Genomic DNA, 17519 nt, shown 5'->3' with positions numbered 1-17519 from the left:
CCAGGCTCTTGAGCGGTCTCTGGGTCTCTGATCACCCAGCAGGTGAGTCCAGGGCAAGGCTCTGAAACCAGCTCCAAAAAGGAAACAGAAAAATGGCTTCTTATTAGCTGACCAGGTGACCAGGGATAGCAGAATGGTTTGGGGTCAGGCAGGCCAGGTGTGAATTTCAGGTCCTCTACTTACTAGCTATGTAAACTTGGGTGTATTAATTAATGTTTTTGTTTTCCATTTCTTTGGTTCAAAATGGGGATAACAATAGCCCCTCTCCCTTTCCCCATAAAGTTGTTGGAAGGATGAAATAAGGTAAATATGGGAAATGCTTTGCATATTGTCTGGCCCCAACTACTCCAGAGATGTGAGCTATTATTATTGAGTATATTACATTTTCTTTAAATCGCATTTGGCCACATCCTACTCATGTGTTATTAAGGAATTCCTTCTCTGAAGATACTGTTTCTCCTAAGAAAAATGTACATACAGATACCCCCCAAATTTTACAGATAATTTTAGAGAATTCAATAACCCTCTGAGTTCCAGACTGAAAAACATCGTGTGACGTAACACAGGGCTTTACTTCTAAACATCCTAAAACATTCACAGTTTCACAAATAGAAATATTACCTCACATATGAGATTACCTTATATTCAACCATTTCCTCTGTACTTTAATCTATTTCCTTTTCAGTGGAAGACGTCAACTTGGTTAATTACCTTTAGAGCTTCAAATATCTTAATCAATAATTGGACTGTTCACAATTTGTGGGTTAAGAAGTGGAAATCTGTGCTGCAAAGTAGGCTTCAGTCCTCAAATGCACGCGCAGGGTAAAGTGTTTCTACCTTTGGGAAAACGTTGGAAATGAGAAATCCTTCCAAGTTGCTTGAATACCTGACATCCTTTTGGGGGAAAATATGGGGAATATTTTCTCAGTCTTCTGAGGTTAGATGCCCTGATTTCCTTAGAGGTCAATAGAATTCTGAGGGACACATTCTGCTGGAATTTGCCAGTTTCTGTTACTCAGTTTTCAAATATTTTATGAAAGACTCTTTCTGAATCATTGGTAATTTCAAATGCCACAGATTCTTCTAGTTGGTTTAATGAATCAAATAGGTCATGAAGAATGACTTTACTAACCAAAATGGCGCCTAAGCAGAGCAGTCCAAGTCTCCATATCAATTATCGAAGCTTTGTTTTATAGTGTTGCCAGATGTGGGAGAAGTGCTGGATAAGGGTCTGAATAATGATTAATAATAATAACAACAGCAGCATGAATAGCAGCTGTTATTTACAGAGCATCTACTGTTATAGCACTGGGCTAGGCACTGTGCTCATCGGTTCCCATGCATTATCTGATTTAATCTTCACAACAATCCCATAAGACAGGGCTCACAGATGAGGAAAATGAGGCGCCAAGAAGAGCTTCTTTTTCAACTTCAGTGGCATCAAATCAAGACTATCCAAACTTTTCCAGAGAAAAAGCAAACCGAAGTCTTATGATTGCCTACATTATGGATGGAATCGAGTGGAAAAGAAGTAGGAAGTTAGGAGAGATGGGGGAAGGAGGACTTGCTGAAAATTAAAGTTACCCACAAACGTGCTGCTGGGGAGGATTTCATCACAACTCGCCGTGGAGGAGGCCTTGAGGTGGTGGTGGCGGACTGAGGACCACTCCGGGTCTGTTGAAGGGGGGATTCTGAAGTGTGAATTAAACATAGCCTTCTCCCTTCTGCCCTCCAGATTCTGAATCCATTGAGAAGTAAACAGGAGTTATATAGGGAGCAAAGCATCCACTTTCTAGATAGCCAAGCTGATTGGAGAGCATGATTAGACCATTGGAAAACATAGTGGTTTGACCCCATTCCTCCAAATCAAACCTGGGGTACTGGGCACAGGAAAGCAGCATGGAGCATTAGGCCTGGCCTTACACTTGCGAGTCTAGGAGACTGTAAGACGGGCAGAAGGAGGGAACCTCAAGTGTGCCTTTAACCCATTAACCTTGCCCAACAGAGAACATGCACATCCAGGGACCAATGGATGTCAAACTCTAGTCATCTCAGCAACCAGATAATCACTCTCCCCACAGGAGGAGGATTGAGAGGTTAAGAGTGGGAACAGAAACATTATTCCAGAAGTCTGTCCTCTGGAGAATAGAATGGAGGTTCCCTCTCCTCTACAGAAATGTGAAGACAGGTTACTGAACCTCCTGCCTCAACCCTCATGTCACCCTGACGCCCAACAGGAACCTCTACCATAAAGCCCTATGTGCTCAATTTTCATTCGCTTTTCTCTAATGGATGCCACATATCGCAGGAATCCAAGATGTAGACTCAAATAGAAATAGATAAAACAATAACAGGAGCATAAAGAAACAAAGTGCTTCAGGCAGACTCTCCACCACCAATGAAAGAATAAACTGCTACTCATATGCTGCTCGGGTGTGGACGTATGAAAATTGTATGTAAAAACACATAAAGCATATAGTTCTAAGTCTATCGATGACGTGGACTATGGTGATGATTTGTAAGATACAACACCAGATGCATGATCCATGAAACAAACAGTCGATTATTATGAAGTTAACCTTATGGGAGTTCCCTTGTATGTTATTTGTCATTTTTCCCTTGCTGCTTTTAATATTTTTTCTTTGTCTTTAATTTTTGTTCATTTGATTACTATATGTCTTGGCATGTTCCTCCTTGGGTTTACCCTGCCTGGGACTCTCTGCACTTCCTGGACTTGGGTGACTATTTCCTTTCCCATGTTAAAGAAATTTTCAACTATAATCTCTTCAAATATTTTCTCAGGTCCTTTTTCTCACTCTTCTCCTACTGGGACCCCTGTAATGCAAATAATGGTACATTTAATGTTGTTCCAGAGGCCTCTTAGACTGTCTTCATTTCTTTTCATTCTTTTTTCTTTATTCTGTTCCATGTCAGTGATTTTCACCATTCTGTCTTCCAGGTCACTTATCCGTTCTTCTGCCTCAATTATTCTGCCATTGATTCCTTCTAGTGTATTTTTCATTTCAGTTATTGTATTGTTCATCTCTGTTTGTTTGTTCTTTAGTTCTTCTAGGTCTTTGTTAAACATTTCTTGCATCTTCTCAATCCTTGCCTCCATTCTTGTTCCGAGATCCTGATTCATCTTCACTATCATGATTCTGAATTTTTTTTCCAGAAGGTTGCCTATCTCCACTTCACTTAGTTGTTTTTCTAGGGTTTTATCTTGTTCCTTCATCTGGGACATCTACCTCTGCCGTTTAATTTTTTCTAAATTTCTGTGATTGTGGTTTCCGTTCTGCAGGCTGCAAGATTGTAATTCTTGCTTCTGCTGTCTGCCCTCTTGTGAATGAGGCTATCTACGAGACTTGTGCAAGCTTCCTGATGGGAGGGACCGGTGGTGGGTGGAGGAAGGTCTTGTCCCTCTGGTGGGCAGGGCCATGCTCAGGAAAACCTGCTTGTCTGCTGATGGGTGGGGCTGTGTTCCCACCTTGTCGGTGGTTTAGCCTGAGGTGACCCAGCACTGGAGCTTACAGACTGTTTGGTGGGGCTAATGGCAGCCTCTGGGAGCGCTCACGCCAATGGGTACTTCCCAGAACTGCTGCTGCCAGTGTCCTTGTCCCCACAGTGAGCCCAGCCACCCCCTGCCTCCACAGTAGACCCTCCAATACCAGCAGGTAGGTCTAGCCCAGTCACTTATTGGGTCACTGCTTTTTTCCCCTGGGTCCTGGTGCACATGAGATTTTGTGTGTGCTCTCCAAGAGTGGAGTCTCTGTTTCCCCCAGTCCTGTGATCAAACCCCACTGACCTTCAAACTTAGATTCTCTGGGGACTCTTCCTCCCATTGCTGGACCCTCAGGCTGGGAAGCCTGATGTGGGGTCAGAATTTTCACCCCTGTGGGATACTTCTGTGATATAATTGTTTTCCAGTTTGTGGGTCGCCCACCCAGTGGGTATGGGATTTGAGCTTATCACAATTGTGCCCCTCCTACCGTCTCGCTGTGGCTTCCTCTTTATCTTTGCATATAGGGTATACTGTTTTGGTAGGTTCCAGCATTTTATTGTCAATGGTTGTTCAGCAGTTAGTTGTGATTTTGGTGTTCTCATAAGAAGGGGGCAAGCTCGTGTCCTTCTATTCAGCCATCTTGAGCTAATCTCCCACTAACATTTGACAGAGACTCAAAGGCAGACAGAGGAGTGGGATAGCTTTACAGGTGTAAAAAAAGGGGGAGGCTTCAGGTATGTCCTGATTGGAGGCTGTTGGCATGGGGAAGCTCCAGAGGGCTAACTAGAAATGGGGCATCCTAGGTGACTGGTTAGGGGATGTATTTGGCTTTCTCTGGTTGGTCCTAAGTTGGAAGCTGTCAGTTATAAATCAAGTCCTGGCAGATTGTTACAGAAGTTATTGTTTAACTTCCTGGATTGTCACTGGAGATAGCAATCTGGCTTCCTCAAGTCTGACTTATACCAGGCTGGTTTCCTGGGTTGCTTATTGCAGATAAAGAGGTTGGTTTCCTGGGCAGGTTACTATAGATTGTGGGTCAAAGTTCTTTTTTTTTTTTTTTTTTTTTTTTTTGCGGTACGCTGGCCTCTCACTGTTGTGGCCTCTCCCGTTGCGGAGCACAGGCTCCGGACGCGCAGGCTCCGGACTCAGCAGCCATGGCTCACGGGCCCAGCCGCTCCGTGGCCTGTGGGATCTTCCCAGACCGGGGCACAAACCCATGTCCCCTGCATCGGCAGGCGGACTCTCAACCACTGCGCCACCAGGAAATGTTGCACAACATTGTGAATGTACTAAATGCTACTGAACCGTATACTTCAAAAAGTTTAATTTCATATTATGTGAATTCTGCCTCAATTTTAAAAAGTGGGGGCATATAATTAAACCAAAATAAAACCTATAGTGAGCATCCTACGTCTTTCTAAGAGGATTCATTGCTGGGATTCAGACATGTCCAGGCCTGCCTAGAAATTATGAGCTGGGCTGCCTGACGGACAGAGGTCCGCCTGAGAAAGGATCTGCTCCTACAGGAAGAGAAAAAGGCAAGCTTGATCCAGTAGGGCATGGGGGAGGGTGATTCAAAGAATTAAGTGTTTCCGGCCCTCACCTTTCCCTGATGTAACTGCATGTCCCCTGTATTCTAGGCCACCTGGGTTGCCCTTTCCTTTAGTATCAGGCCCCAGCTCTGTCTTGACAGTAGGATACACTCCCAAATAGTGCGAATAGCTCCAAGGGGTAGGGCCGCTAACACAGCCTGCCAGGGTGCTCTCATCCCTTGTACCAAAGTTCTGCTCTGGTTTCTTCTCACACTGCCTCTGACCAATCTACTACCTCTCCACGCCACATTAGCTTCTTCCCAGCATATGTTCTTGTTGCTTGCTGGAGGCTTTTGTAATGATGGGATTGCTACCGGACGGGGAACCCCTTCCAGGGCCCGAGAGGGCTCCTGTCTAACACTCGGAAATGAATTGTCCAAGGAAACACACATACTGACAAAGCAAAAGACTTTATTGGGAAGGGGCACCAGGGCAGAGAGCAGCAGGGTAGGGGAACCCAGGGGAACTGCTCTGCCACATGGCTCACAGTCTCAGGTTTTAAGGTAATGGGGTTAGCTTTCTGGGTTGTCTCTGGCCAATCATCTTGCTTGTGCCCATATTTGGTCTGACTCGGGTCCTTCCTGGTGGTGCCCACATCTCTCAGCCGAGATGGATTTAAGTGTGAAGATTTCTGGGAGGTTGGCCAGACATATTATGGGCTGGTGTCTCCTCCCTACTTTTGCCCCTCCCGAATTCTTCCAGTTGGCTGTAGCTTGTCAGTTCCGTGTTCCTTATTGGGACTTCCTGTTGTGATATAACTCAGGGCAAGCAGTTATTATCCTGCCTGGCCAGGGTGGGCGGTTTCAGTCAATTACATCATTAAACAAGGAACCTGGCTGGGCACCAGGCATCACTTTCCCTAAAGTCCTGGGTCAAATCTACCCAGGCCAGTCTCATGGCAGAGGCCTCCTTCTGGCCCTGACCATCATCATGCAGCTGGAGCCTATTCCCTCAGTACAGAGGTCTATTTCCAATTTTCTCTCTCCTTGAAGTCTAGAAACATTTTCACTCCTCCCCCATCTCTTTTCTCCTGGACTGGCCCAGACAAAACCAAACGTCAGAGATCATCAAAGCCAGGATAAGCTACTAGTAAAAGCAGGACATTATTTCAGAGAGGGAAACATTACACAAACTTTAAAAAGAACTCAACCTAATTAGCAATCAGAGAAATACTAAATACAACCTGCACTTTATACACACCAGATTGACAAAAACGAGAAAGACTAACAATACCAGCTGTTGGCAAGGAAGTGGAGCACTCTGACTGTCAGAGTGAAATGCAGTAACGAGGGACAGTGTCCAGCAAGAGCACATGCTCAGTGTCACTGGCCTCACTAGCCCTGCGTCCTTTCACTTCATAAAGGCAGAACAAATCCTCTTTGCATCAACAGAAACATTCCAGACCAAGGTCTGGCCTCCCCTTCACGTAACCTCTCTGCCAAAGCAAAGTCTCCGTAGGATGGCTCCGCCCTCATCCCTTCAGGCGACTGGCACAAGAGGCAGGCCTGGGGTTCTTCCTGCCTCTGCTCCTCCTCGGGGCTCCCAGTGAGCCAGGCTGGGACCTGGGACCTGGGGCCCTTTGCTGCAGTGCTTTGCACCTGGACAACCGTCTCCTCAAGTAACAGAATACAAAGAAACTATAAGGGACTAAAAATAACGGCACACATGTGCAGCTGGGGCAAATTATGAACAATAAGATACAAAAAAGGCCAAAGTCCAACTGCCATTTCTGAGGTGCTGGGATTAAAAGCAGGGTATTACCCATGATCCCTGCACACAGCACCACCAAAGGGGTGAGCAGACCATCTAAGCCAGCTCTCCAGCGGACCCCCACCCCCACCCCATTTAAGGAACCAGCTCATTCTTCCCCCACCACCCGGGGATCAAGCATGGGCACCTGTTACTTTGTTCTCTCTCCCTTGTGCTGAAGCATGAGTCCCAGTAAAGCCTTGCCTGAATTTCTCTTCTGGCCTCTTATCAATTTCTGTTGATTAAAGAGTCCAAGGACTCAGCGTTCCTATCCTGGGTCAGTGTCACAAAGGTGGATGAAAGGATTTCCAGCTCCTGCAGTGCCCTCCTTCCCCTGGGCCTTGCCGCTTTAGGGCTGGCATGCTTCGTGCCGGGGTCAGCAGCACCTTTGGCCCTGGGCACAGCAGGGTCACCAGCGAAAATGGAAAGATTTAGCGGGGCTCCAACATCAAAGGGGCGTCAGCACCAGTGTGGGAGGCAGGGGCCACTCGTGCCCTGACACCGTGCCTGTGATGGCTTTCAAGTGGCCCTGGGCTAGGTCTCTGCAGGGAGCAGAGTGGGAGCACAGACATGCAGACGCCTTGGGTAGATGAGGGCATCCTCCTCGGCGCTCCAGGAAGCTGGAGTAAAGGCCCTTCCACAGAGAGAAATAAAGGCTAGGACCAGCTGGTGATGAAGGATGGTACATATTGGTTCTCCAATTTGATACCCTGCTGGCCTGGCTGGAAACCAACAACAAAATGCTAGTAAATCAGGTAATCCTCTGGTGCCAATTCTGTAGAATGCTTCTCAAAGGGAGGTCTTCAAACTGTTAGCATCAGGACTTCCCTGGTGGTCCAGGGGTTGAGATTCTGCCCTTTCAATGCACAGGGCACGGGTTCAATCCCTGGCCGGGGACCTAAGATCCTGCCTGGCGCAGACAAAAAAAAAAAAACAAAACTATTCACATTAGCATCAGGTGCAAATTTGTTTAGATCTGGATGCTCAGGTCCTACCCTAGGCCTCCTGAATGAGAGCTGAGGAACCTACACTTTAAGGAATTCCTCAGGGGACTCATGTTTCCCCGCCATCAGGGGATTCAGGAGCCTCTCTGCGAAGACAGCTGAGCCTCGAGGACACCTGGGCTCCGCCTCCTCCTATTAGCTCAGTCTCTTCACTAATGATCAGGGAGCCCCACACATCCAAGGGACTCAAGGATTGTCCTCCAGGCGCATTCCATCTGCAGAACACAAACTCCTCGTGCCAGAATTCCTTTAAGAGGCTTTGTTTTGTAGAATGTCTGAACAGTGTCCTTCAAGGAGATGTTCATATCCCTAATGGGTTGTCAACATCATTTTTGGCTTTAATTGTGATTTTGTGAAACATGAGATTTGGGACGCGTCTTAACACAGTTTAGTCTGTTATATCCCGAAAGCCGCTTGGGATTTGTTCCCTTAATGTACGTATCACATAAAGGGAGGAGGGGGCAGGGGGCTGTGTGCAGAGCTTCAGGTGCCTTCACCCCCTGCCCTCGCCTCACAGAGGTGGGCTCCAGGTCAGCTTGCCCTTTAGTGTACCGGGTTGCCTGAGTTTTTTCCCATGGGTACGCTCTGTATCTTCTTCTTCCCTCATTTCCCCCCTCCAGCTTTTACTCTGGAGTCTGTAAAGGTAATAACGCCAAAGACAGACCAAAAGCAGGATTTTACACATTGACTTGAATCTCTTGTTACTCACAGTTTGGAATTGTTACTTAGTTACCAGAAGAGTCTGGCTTGGACTCCAAGAAAATTAGTCTGACGCTAAAAACTTAAAAATGCCAGATGTGCTCCAATGTTTAGACAGGCTTGGCAGATGAAAAGTTCCAGAATTGGAAAATGGTACAAGCATGAAACCCACTCAAAATTCACAGACCTCTGCATTTACGCATTTTCCCCTCTTTTTTCTCCTCCTGGTCAATTAATTGCGTATGGGTGGGCCGCAAATCCGTGCTCTGACAAACATTCCTTCACCTGCAACAAATGATTTATCGTGGCTTTTCCCAGAGGCAGTCTACATTTCTGTGAACTTAAAAAAGCAGTGGGGCTTCCCTGGTGGCGCAGTGGTTGAGAGTCCGCCTGCCGATGCAGGTGACACGGGTTCGCGCCCCAGTCCAGGAGGATCCCACACGCCGCGGAGTGGCTGGGCCCGTGAGCCATGGCCGCTGAGCCTGCGCGTCCGGAGCCTGTGCTCCGCAACAGGAGAGGCCACAGCAGTGAGAGGCCCGCGTACCGCAAAAAAAAAAAAAAAAAAGAAGAAGCAGTGGTTCCTGCTCTAGAAAAGGAAGAAGGGGGAATCTCGATGGAGCCCCCTATTTTTATTTATAGAAAATCATAGATGAGAAAGCATTGCAATTTGTAAATACGTATGGTGTGTCTCCCCTGCTAAACCTGTGTTATTAACGCCACAGATTGAAGTCTGATCCAGTCCACCTGGGGTGGGACCCCTGAGGATTTGCATTTTTAACAAGTTCCCAAGTGGTGCTGATGCTGCTCATCGAGGGACCCCACTTTAAGAACCACTGGTCAGAGCAGCGATTCTCTCAGCCTTGCTGCACTTTAGGAGCATGGTGGGGGAGGAGAGGGTTAAAAACCTGAACGCCTGGACCCACCTCAGAAGAGCAGTTGGTTGTGAAAGTCATGTCAGCGCTTTCAGTCACTCTAGGGCTGTGTTTCCTCAATCTTGGCTGCACATCGATCACCTGAGGAGTTATATTTTTTAATTAATTAATTTTTGGCTGTGCTGGGTCTTCGTTTCTGTGCAGGGGCTTTCTCTAGTTGCGGCAAGCGGGGGCCACTCTTCATCGCGGCGCGTGGGCCTCTCACTGTCGTGGCCTCTCTTGCTGCGGAGCATGGGCTCCAGACGCGCAGGCTCAGTAGTTGTGGCTCGCGGGCCCAGTTGCTCTGCGGCATGTGGGATACCTCCCAGACCGGGACTCGAACTCGTGTCCCCTGCACTGGCAGGCAGATTCTCAACCACTGCGCCACCAGGGAAGCCCACCTGGGGAGTTTTTAAAACCCTAGCGCCCAGGCTTCTGCTCACCTCAGGCCTATTCCCAGGCATTAGTGGTTTTCAAGTCTCCCCAGGTGAGTCACACATGCAGCCTGCAGCGTGGAGAGCTGCCGGAACGCAGGACCCTTATCACTGAACAGATGCCATGGCTCTGGGAGGGGCGCGTGCGCTTCAGAGTTAAACCCTAACCGCGTCAGGAGCAGTTTCTTTTTTCCGTCTTTTCTCCCATGAAGTAGGTTTTGAATTAGAGGCTCTAAATCCGCTTATGTTAATGCTGGAGGGGTTCGATGGCATTTTAATGGTCACAGAAGCAAAGAGGATCACTACACTCTTTTGAGGTCAGGGAAGCTTCCACTTTGAACGAAAAAATGGGCTTGACTTCGCTATTACCTTCTTTTGGGGGTGGGAGCAGAGGCTGACCGTATCGCCTCAATGGGAAGGCGACGTTTGAGGGATACTGGGTGAGAGGTGAAGGAGCCTGTTGTACGTTTGAACCAGCCCCACCCAATGTGGCTGCAGGCTGTGAGAGAGGAACAGAAGAAATGGAAGTAGGGAGGATGGTCTGGGGAGACCTGCCCGGTGCTCAGGACAGCTGGGGCATGGCGGGGGGGGGGGGTCCAGGTGCCTCAGGACAAGTCAGGAGGGGACTAAATGGGGACTCAGGGACGCTTGGAAAACACCATTTGGCTTAAACCTGGTGCCGAATGTGACTTTTTTTGATGAGGGACCCAAAGAACACACTTTCCCTTCAAAGAAGTTGATTTAGACAAAGCCGCTTTATGGAGTTCTTAATCACACGTGGGCCCTTAAACCAGAAAGGACCCCAAAGATCACCCGGTGTAGTTCTATCCAAACTATGTTTTGCTGAGCTCTGGGGATTCCCAATGGTTCTCTGAGGGGCCCAGAGATGGGAGGGGAGGTGAGAACCGTGGTAGAGCCCAGTAGTGGCCTGAGGGGGGGACCCTACCCCTCACCCATAGGCATAAGATCTAGTTAGTACTGCACATGCTGTGCAGCATCAAGACAATAAAAGGCAACGCAGGGCACCTGCTCGCTCCCGCCAGCCACCCTCCTAAGCACTTTCCATGTGTGAACTCATTCAGTCCTCACCAACTCTGTGAAGTAGTTCTATCCCCCTCTTAACCGTGAGCAAAGGAGCCCAGCGAGGCCAGAGAAGTTGTCCAAGGTCACAGTCATAAGTGGCTGAGCTGAGACTCACATTGGACAGCCTGGCTGCAGAGCCCAGCCTCCAGCACTGGGCTGTCCCCCTCCGGCTCACTGCCGTGGGCATCCCTGAGTCTGCTTGGCCACACGAGGGAGGCTCAAGGCTTCCCCACCCACAGTTCAGCCAGTGTTCCTCCCAAGCCACTCCAAGGTGGCAAGACCCCTCCTCTTTATCTCCAAGAAGGCACCTCTGTCTTTGCTGCTACAGATGAGTGGAGGGTGTACGTCTTCTTCCACGTGGTGGGGTAGGCACCAGCTCCCTCAGAGCCTGTCCTTCTCCAGGGCAGCCTGCCTCACAGGCCTCCTCCAGGCCAAGCCAGCAGAACCACTGTGGACAGGTGCTTCACTGAGGGCCGGGCAGGTCTCAGGGCGGACAGAGGCAGGGCAAAGGCTGCCCTCTCTCCAGCTCAGCTGTTGTCCTCTATTTTTCCCAAGAAGGTCCTTCCAACTCTGTCCCTCTGCAAAGAGAGGGCCTCTTGGGGTGTCACCTCCTTCCCTCCCTCCCTTTCTACCCAGAAGAGGAACCCCCATTCACATCCTCAAGTTCTTACTCTGGCGCTTGCTGCCCCACTTTATTTGCAGAAGTAAATGAGGAGACAGAGGTTCTGGCTGTGGATTCTGGTAACTTGCCCTGAGGCTGCTTTGGGCCCTTTGAGGTTTTTCTCTGAGGTTTTTTTTTTTTTTTTTGGTAAGCGGGCCTCTCACTGCTGTGGCCTCTCCCGTTGCGGAGCACAGGCTCCGGACGCGCAGGCTCAGTGGCCATGGCTCACGGGTCCAGCCGCTCCGCGGCATGTGGGATCTTCCCGGACCGGGGCACGAACCCACATCCCCTGCATCGGCAGGCGGACTCTCAACCACTGTGCTACCAGGGAAGGCCCTCTCTGAGCTTTTTTGCAGGTGGAGGCTTGAGAGGGCACTGAGCCCACTCGGGTGAACTGGGACCCTTTCAGATCAGCCTCCTGATCTGAAAAGAGCCATCTGGGGAGGGGAGAGGAGGGGAGGGGAGGGGAGGGGAGAGGAGGGGAGGGGAGGGGAGGGGAGGGGAGGGGAGAATAACCTTGCCAAGCAGAGGACTAGTTACTAGTTTCTGTGGGAAAGCATGCAGCTTTGGATCAAAGGAGGCTATTGATCCCTTAGCAGACCTCACACCTTGTGGAACCTTGTGGAACAGCCTTTGTCCTCTAAGCTTGGCTGTGGGCCTCGCCACTGGGGTACCCTCGTGATCATGCTCAGAAGTGTTTGCCTTCCCTGCCGACCTGAGGCTGCATGCCCCATACGTGAAGCCACTCTCACTGTAAACGGCTCTTCATTCCAGGAGGAATGGTGCTGGATTCTACACTTAAACTTGTAAAACTCTGTACCAAGGCTCACCTGATTTAGGCGGGAGTTGCACATGCTCTTCACACCAACATAAGTTTGTAGGATCCATGTAACTTTTGGTTTCAAAAAAGGAGCCTGTGCATGGGGAAAAACATATCTGAACCGTGATATTGAGTCTTTGTTCCTCATTTTAAATTTAAGAAAACCCATTCCAAGGAGATGAGACACCTCTGGCATGGTTATCGAGCTCACCTTTTATGAAAGAAAACTAAGCCTCACATTAGGAAACAGTTTATGCAGAGAAAGAAGCGGCTGCGAATCTTTCTAGAATGATGAGAAAAGTGCTGATCACAGACATTCCTTGTCCTCTTTGAGGGCCTCCCTCTGACAGGCTCTCTCTCCTTTCTTTTGGGATAGCTTAGATAGAAAGTGTGGCATTCCAAGCCTAGATATAAAGCCAGACCCTTCAGGTTTCCATCATTCTCCCTGCTAGGCTGTTTTGAGGCCTGTGCCTATATTCCACAAGGCAAAATCTGATTCTCTGGAATGTAGCCACTGTTCCCTTTTAGACTCTGGGGCAGTTTGTTTAAGATAAGGAGATGAGAAATAGACTGGATTTAGAGTTGCAGGCTATACCTGTACGGGCACGATGATGTCATCCCTGGGGAGGGGCGCCAGGGGCGGGGGAAGGGACTCCCTCCACCACGGCCTCTGGTCACTGCCATTTAAAAGAGAAATTGTCCTTAACTTGGTTTCTTTCTTCCTCTAGCGATGTCCCTATACGGTTAATCCTTACCCCAGGAGCTGTGGGATTCGAGAGTGAAGTGGAGTGAGAGGCAAAAGAATTGTGCTTAAGAACTCAAACTGTTGCAGGAAAAACATGGGGCACAAGAGGATGGTCACGTTCCAGGTTTCAGGGGAGTCCCTGGGATGGGCCACCAAGTGAGGGTCCTTGGCTTCGCGTAGGAAGGAATTCAAGAGCTAGCTGAAGGAGAGTGAAAGCGTTACCGAGTCCAAGCTCGCTCTGCTCACCGCACGACGGGCCAATAAATCGGGAGATGAAGTGGTGAGGCAAGGAATGATGACTTTATTCGGAAAGCGGGCAGACCGAGAAGATGGCGGACTAGGGTCCCCCAGAAACCACCTCATCAGGGTCTGGATGCCAGTTTCTTTTATAGAACAGAGAGGGAGAGGAGGTGAGGAAGTAAAGGAAAAAAGGCCATTTATCTTGCAAAATAGGAGGGGATGTGTTGATTTCTTCTTTTCTGCAGCCATTCACAGGGGGGGCAGGGTCAGAATGTCTCTCTGTGAGCTGAACAAAGTCACTTTAGTTTAACATTTAGGCAGAGGGGCAGGGTTCCCTGAGGCAGGCCATTAAGTGTATGATTATAATAACAAAAGCAACGGAAGAGCAAAGGTTAAAGTCAAAGAAACAGATCCAAGGTGGAGTCTGATTTAGCTCTTCCCCCTTACAAAAGCAAATTTATTCAGGGAGATACACACTCCATAAACAGAGTGGGGGCCATCTCAGAAAGCGAGAGGCTCCAGGGTATGGGGTTGTTAGTTTTTATGGGATGGGTAATTTCATGGGCTAATGAGTGCGAGGATTATTCTAGCTACATTGGGGAAGGGGTAGGGATTTCCAGTCATTGGGTCACCACCCACTTTTTGGCCTTTTATGGTCACCTCAGAACTGTCCAGGCACCTGTGGGTGTGTCATTTAGCATATGTTAATGTATTACAATGAGCGCATAATGAGGCTCAATGTCCACTGGAAGTTTAATCTTCCGCCATCTTGGGCCTAATCCGTTCTAACCAGTTTACGTCATGTCCTTAATGGCTATGTCATTCTTTTAAAGGTTGTGCCCTGCCCCCTTCCCTCCTGTCTCAAAACTGTGAGTCAAAAACCAACTCTAATCCTTACTGACCGGTGATCTTAGGTCTCCATTTTCTGATCCTTAAATGGGGTGAGACTAACACACCTTTGTATCATAATTATAACAAGATAATGCAATGTTTCTGGAAAGAACTGTCTTTCATCCGTTTCACGTTCTTGTTCCACTGTGTCTACTCAACCCTCTTCAGCTGGTTTCCTGTTACCAAACACTCCATATGCTGCCTTTGCCTTTGTCTAGATCACTGATGATCTGCGTGTGGCATAATGCAGTGGACACTTGTTTGTGACCATCTTCCCTGACCCATCTACCAAGCTCAACAAGCTACTCCTCCCTCCCCACCTGGCATCCACAGCACGCCTCCCACCTTCCTCTTCCTCCTCGGCCCCTCCTTCCCAACTGCCTTCAACAGCTTCTCCTCCACCCCTCCACCCCTCAGTGCTGAGCCATTCTTTCCCTCCCCCAGGGTGATTCCATCTAGTCTCCAAGCTTTAAGTTGGAAGCCAATGACACCCATATCAGTATCACCAGCCTTGACCTCTTCCAGGAATTCCACACTTGGGTATCCAACTTCCTCTAGGACATCACCACTTAGATGCATAGTGGTCATTCCATACTTACTATGGCCAAAACAAGACCCTTAATTTGTACTCCCTCACCCCTCCCAGGAAAAGGCCTGCATCCCAGGCTTGCCTGTAGGAGCTATCTTTGATTAGTTTTTCTTTGCAACCCTCTTCCCCTCCCCATGGCCCCCTTCCCCACCACCATATTCTAGTCCATAGCCCGTTCTGTCAACTGCATCTCAAATCCTACCTCAGTCCACTCCCCTCTTTCCATCTCCACTCCTACCACCCTAATCCAATCCCTTGTATCTTATTTTGGACTTCTATCATCATCTCCCTGTTTTTTTTCTTACCCCCTGTAACCATTCTTCCTACCCTGGCAGGATCATGCCCTCACCTACCTTGGCAACCATGCCTAGTCCATCCTCTCCCTCGTCCATTCCACTGTGGCCATATTGACGCTGTTATGATTTCTCATACTTGCCAAATTCATCCTCACTTTAGATCATTTGCTCTAGGGATTTCCTCCGTCTGGAATGCTCTTTGTTCTGACAGGGCAAACAGCCCCCACCCCTCCAAAAAGAGCACTATTTGAAAGCAAGGGGCACATACATTTTCAAATAACTTGCCACTTTATATAATCTACACCATGACTACATTTTTTCATCTGGGATGATTGGGAGCCGTCGAGAGAGAAACACACTCAGAAAAACACCTTTCTTGTTAATAAGGTAATGTGATCCCAAACGGAGGAATTCTATGAGGTTATATGTCCGTGACTCAGAGTGACTCACACTCCACTCTGAGTGTGGTACAAATACCTTCCTGATGCCAGTGGGAGATTTCCGTGGGTAATTTAATCAATTGGACCTGTTGCTGTGTTACTGTCACATCACTTCTTGCTAAGATGTATTCCCCCCCAAAAAAAGTCTTAGTGCTGTCTCCTAAACTCTTAAATTGGCAATGAGCAATACCTCTAGAACAGACGTTGTAAGGATAAAACATGAGGGTCACAAAGGCTGAATCCAATTCTCTTCTCTAAAATGAGACACAGAGGAAATGACACAAAGGAACATTTTCCTGGATATGACAGGCTCGGTTGTTCTGCTAAAAGGGCCTCAGTGCACACTCCATCCTCCCAGAGGGTGAAGCCAGGTGGGCTGCAAATGCTTGGTCACCGTTAGACATCTCTGCTGGTTGTCAGTTGGCTTTTGAAGCTCCCATTCCTTGGCCCTTAGAGGACACGGTTGCACTTCAGGTTGCACTGCTGGTACCTGGGAGCACACCCAACATGTTGGGCATTTTCAGATATCTGCATGTCTGCCCTGGGAAATAAGAGATGGTGGCAAAGATCATTCCTCCACTCCCCACAGGCTGTGTGACCAGCACATTTCCTAGCCCAGGGGCAGGGCAGAGACTGACAAAGGATACAGAACACTTTGATCTGATCAACCAAGACATTCTGAAAACCCTCATTCCCCCAATAGTTGAGCCATGCCTTATTTGCCACCTTAAATTACTTTTGACCTACTTTGCTGAACAGGGTGTCAGAGGCAAAGTCCATGCTCCAAGGCAGTACGTTCTGAGAATAAGCTCATGAACTAAAACGGTCACAGAGATGATTTTAACGTGAGCAAAACACTAGGCTCATGCTATAGTTGGCAAAAGTTTGGATTTGGAATTTGCAATGTTGACCCACCACTTATTTCTCCAGCCAGAAAACGGGTTTCTTCCGGATCAGCAGAGAATTGAAAAAATAACAAAAAGAGAAAAGAAAAGCAACATGGAGCTCGCAACTATGGTGAGCTGCGTGCAAGTCCTTTCAATGCGAGGGTAGGAGAGCACTTTTATAGAGGGGAAAAGGAAATTGGGAGGGCTAGAGTAAACCAAGTGTGGCTTTTCATTGGCTGAGTCGTTGCCAGGAAAGAGGAGGATTGCTTCTTCCTGTCGGGCTCTGCTGTGGTCGCAGAACAGGACAGCTCTCTCTTCTGGTCTCCCAACTCTATAAACTAAGGTTTCTGTTTATTAATTTTTCACAGCAACTACTATGTGAAACCCTCAGATGTGTATTTTTACCTTTTACTCTTTTTTTTTTTTTTTTTTTTTTTTTTTTGCAGTACGCAGGCCTCTCACTGTTGTGGCCTCTCCCGTTGCGGAGCACAGGCTCCGGACGCGCAGGCTCAGCAGCCATGGCTCACGGGCCCAGCCGCTCCGCGGCATGTGGGATCTTCCCGGACAACCCGTGTCCCCTGCACCAGCAGGCGGACTCACAACCACTGCGCCACCAGTGAAGCCCCCACCTTTTACTCTTTTTGAAGAACAGAAGCAATACGGAAAAAACAGACAAGAGTAAAAAGTGACTAATTCCCATAAGATTTTTAATCTCAGCACCACAGAATGAATAATTACCTGTTACCCAATAACAAGCTCGAGTAGGGCAAAGGGGCACAGACAGGAGTCTGTTCAAGTCCACAACTCATTTGCAGCTGACTATAGGTTTGGCATAGACTAAACACATTCTATTCCTTCTCTTATCTAAACTCTAATGTTCAAACTAGCCCACTCAGATAGGTGTTATTACCCCATTCAATGGATGCAAAAACAGGCACAGAAAGTGAAGTAACTTTCTCTAGATCTCAAAACTAGC

At 48.2% G+C, this 17519-nt stretch overlaps 1 long non-coding RNA gene across 4 annotated transcripts in view; it reads left to right on the top strand.

The window, feature by feature from the left end:
• Positions 1–3521: 3521 nt before the first annotated feature.
• The window catches only part of LOC109548284 (uncharacterized), a 58391-nt gene continuing 44393 nt past the window's right edge, over positions 3522–17519 (top strand). For all 4 annotated transcript variants that reach the window (XR_004522810.2, XR_012327270.1, XR_004522809.2 and 1 more), the window contains exon 1: positions 3522–3674. This is a non-coding gene — a long non-coding RNA (uncharacterized lncRNA). The remainder of the gene's footprint in view (positions 3675–17519) is intronic.

This window comes from Tursiops truncatus, chromosome 17, assembly GCF_011762595.2.
Source record: "Tursiops truncatus isolate mTurTru1 chromosome 17, mTurTru1.mat.Y, whole genome shotgun sequence".
NCBI lineage: Eukaryota > Metazoa > Chordata > Mammalia > Artiodactyla > Delphinidae > Tursiops > Tursiops truncatus.
This window is presented reverse-complemented; position numbering and strand designations above follow the sequence as displayed.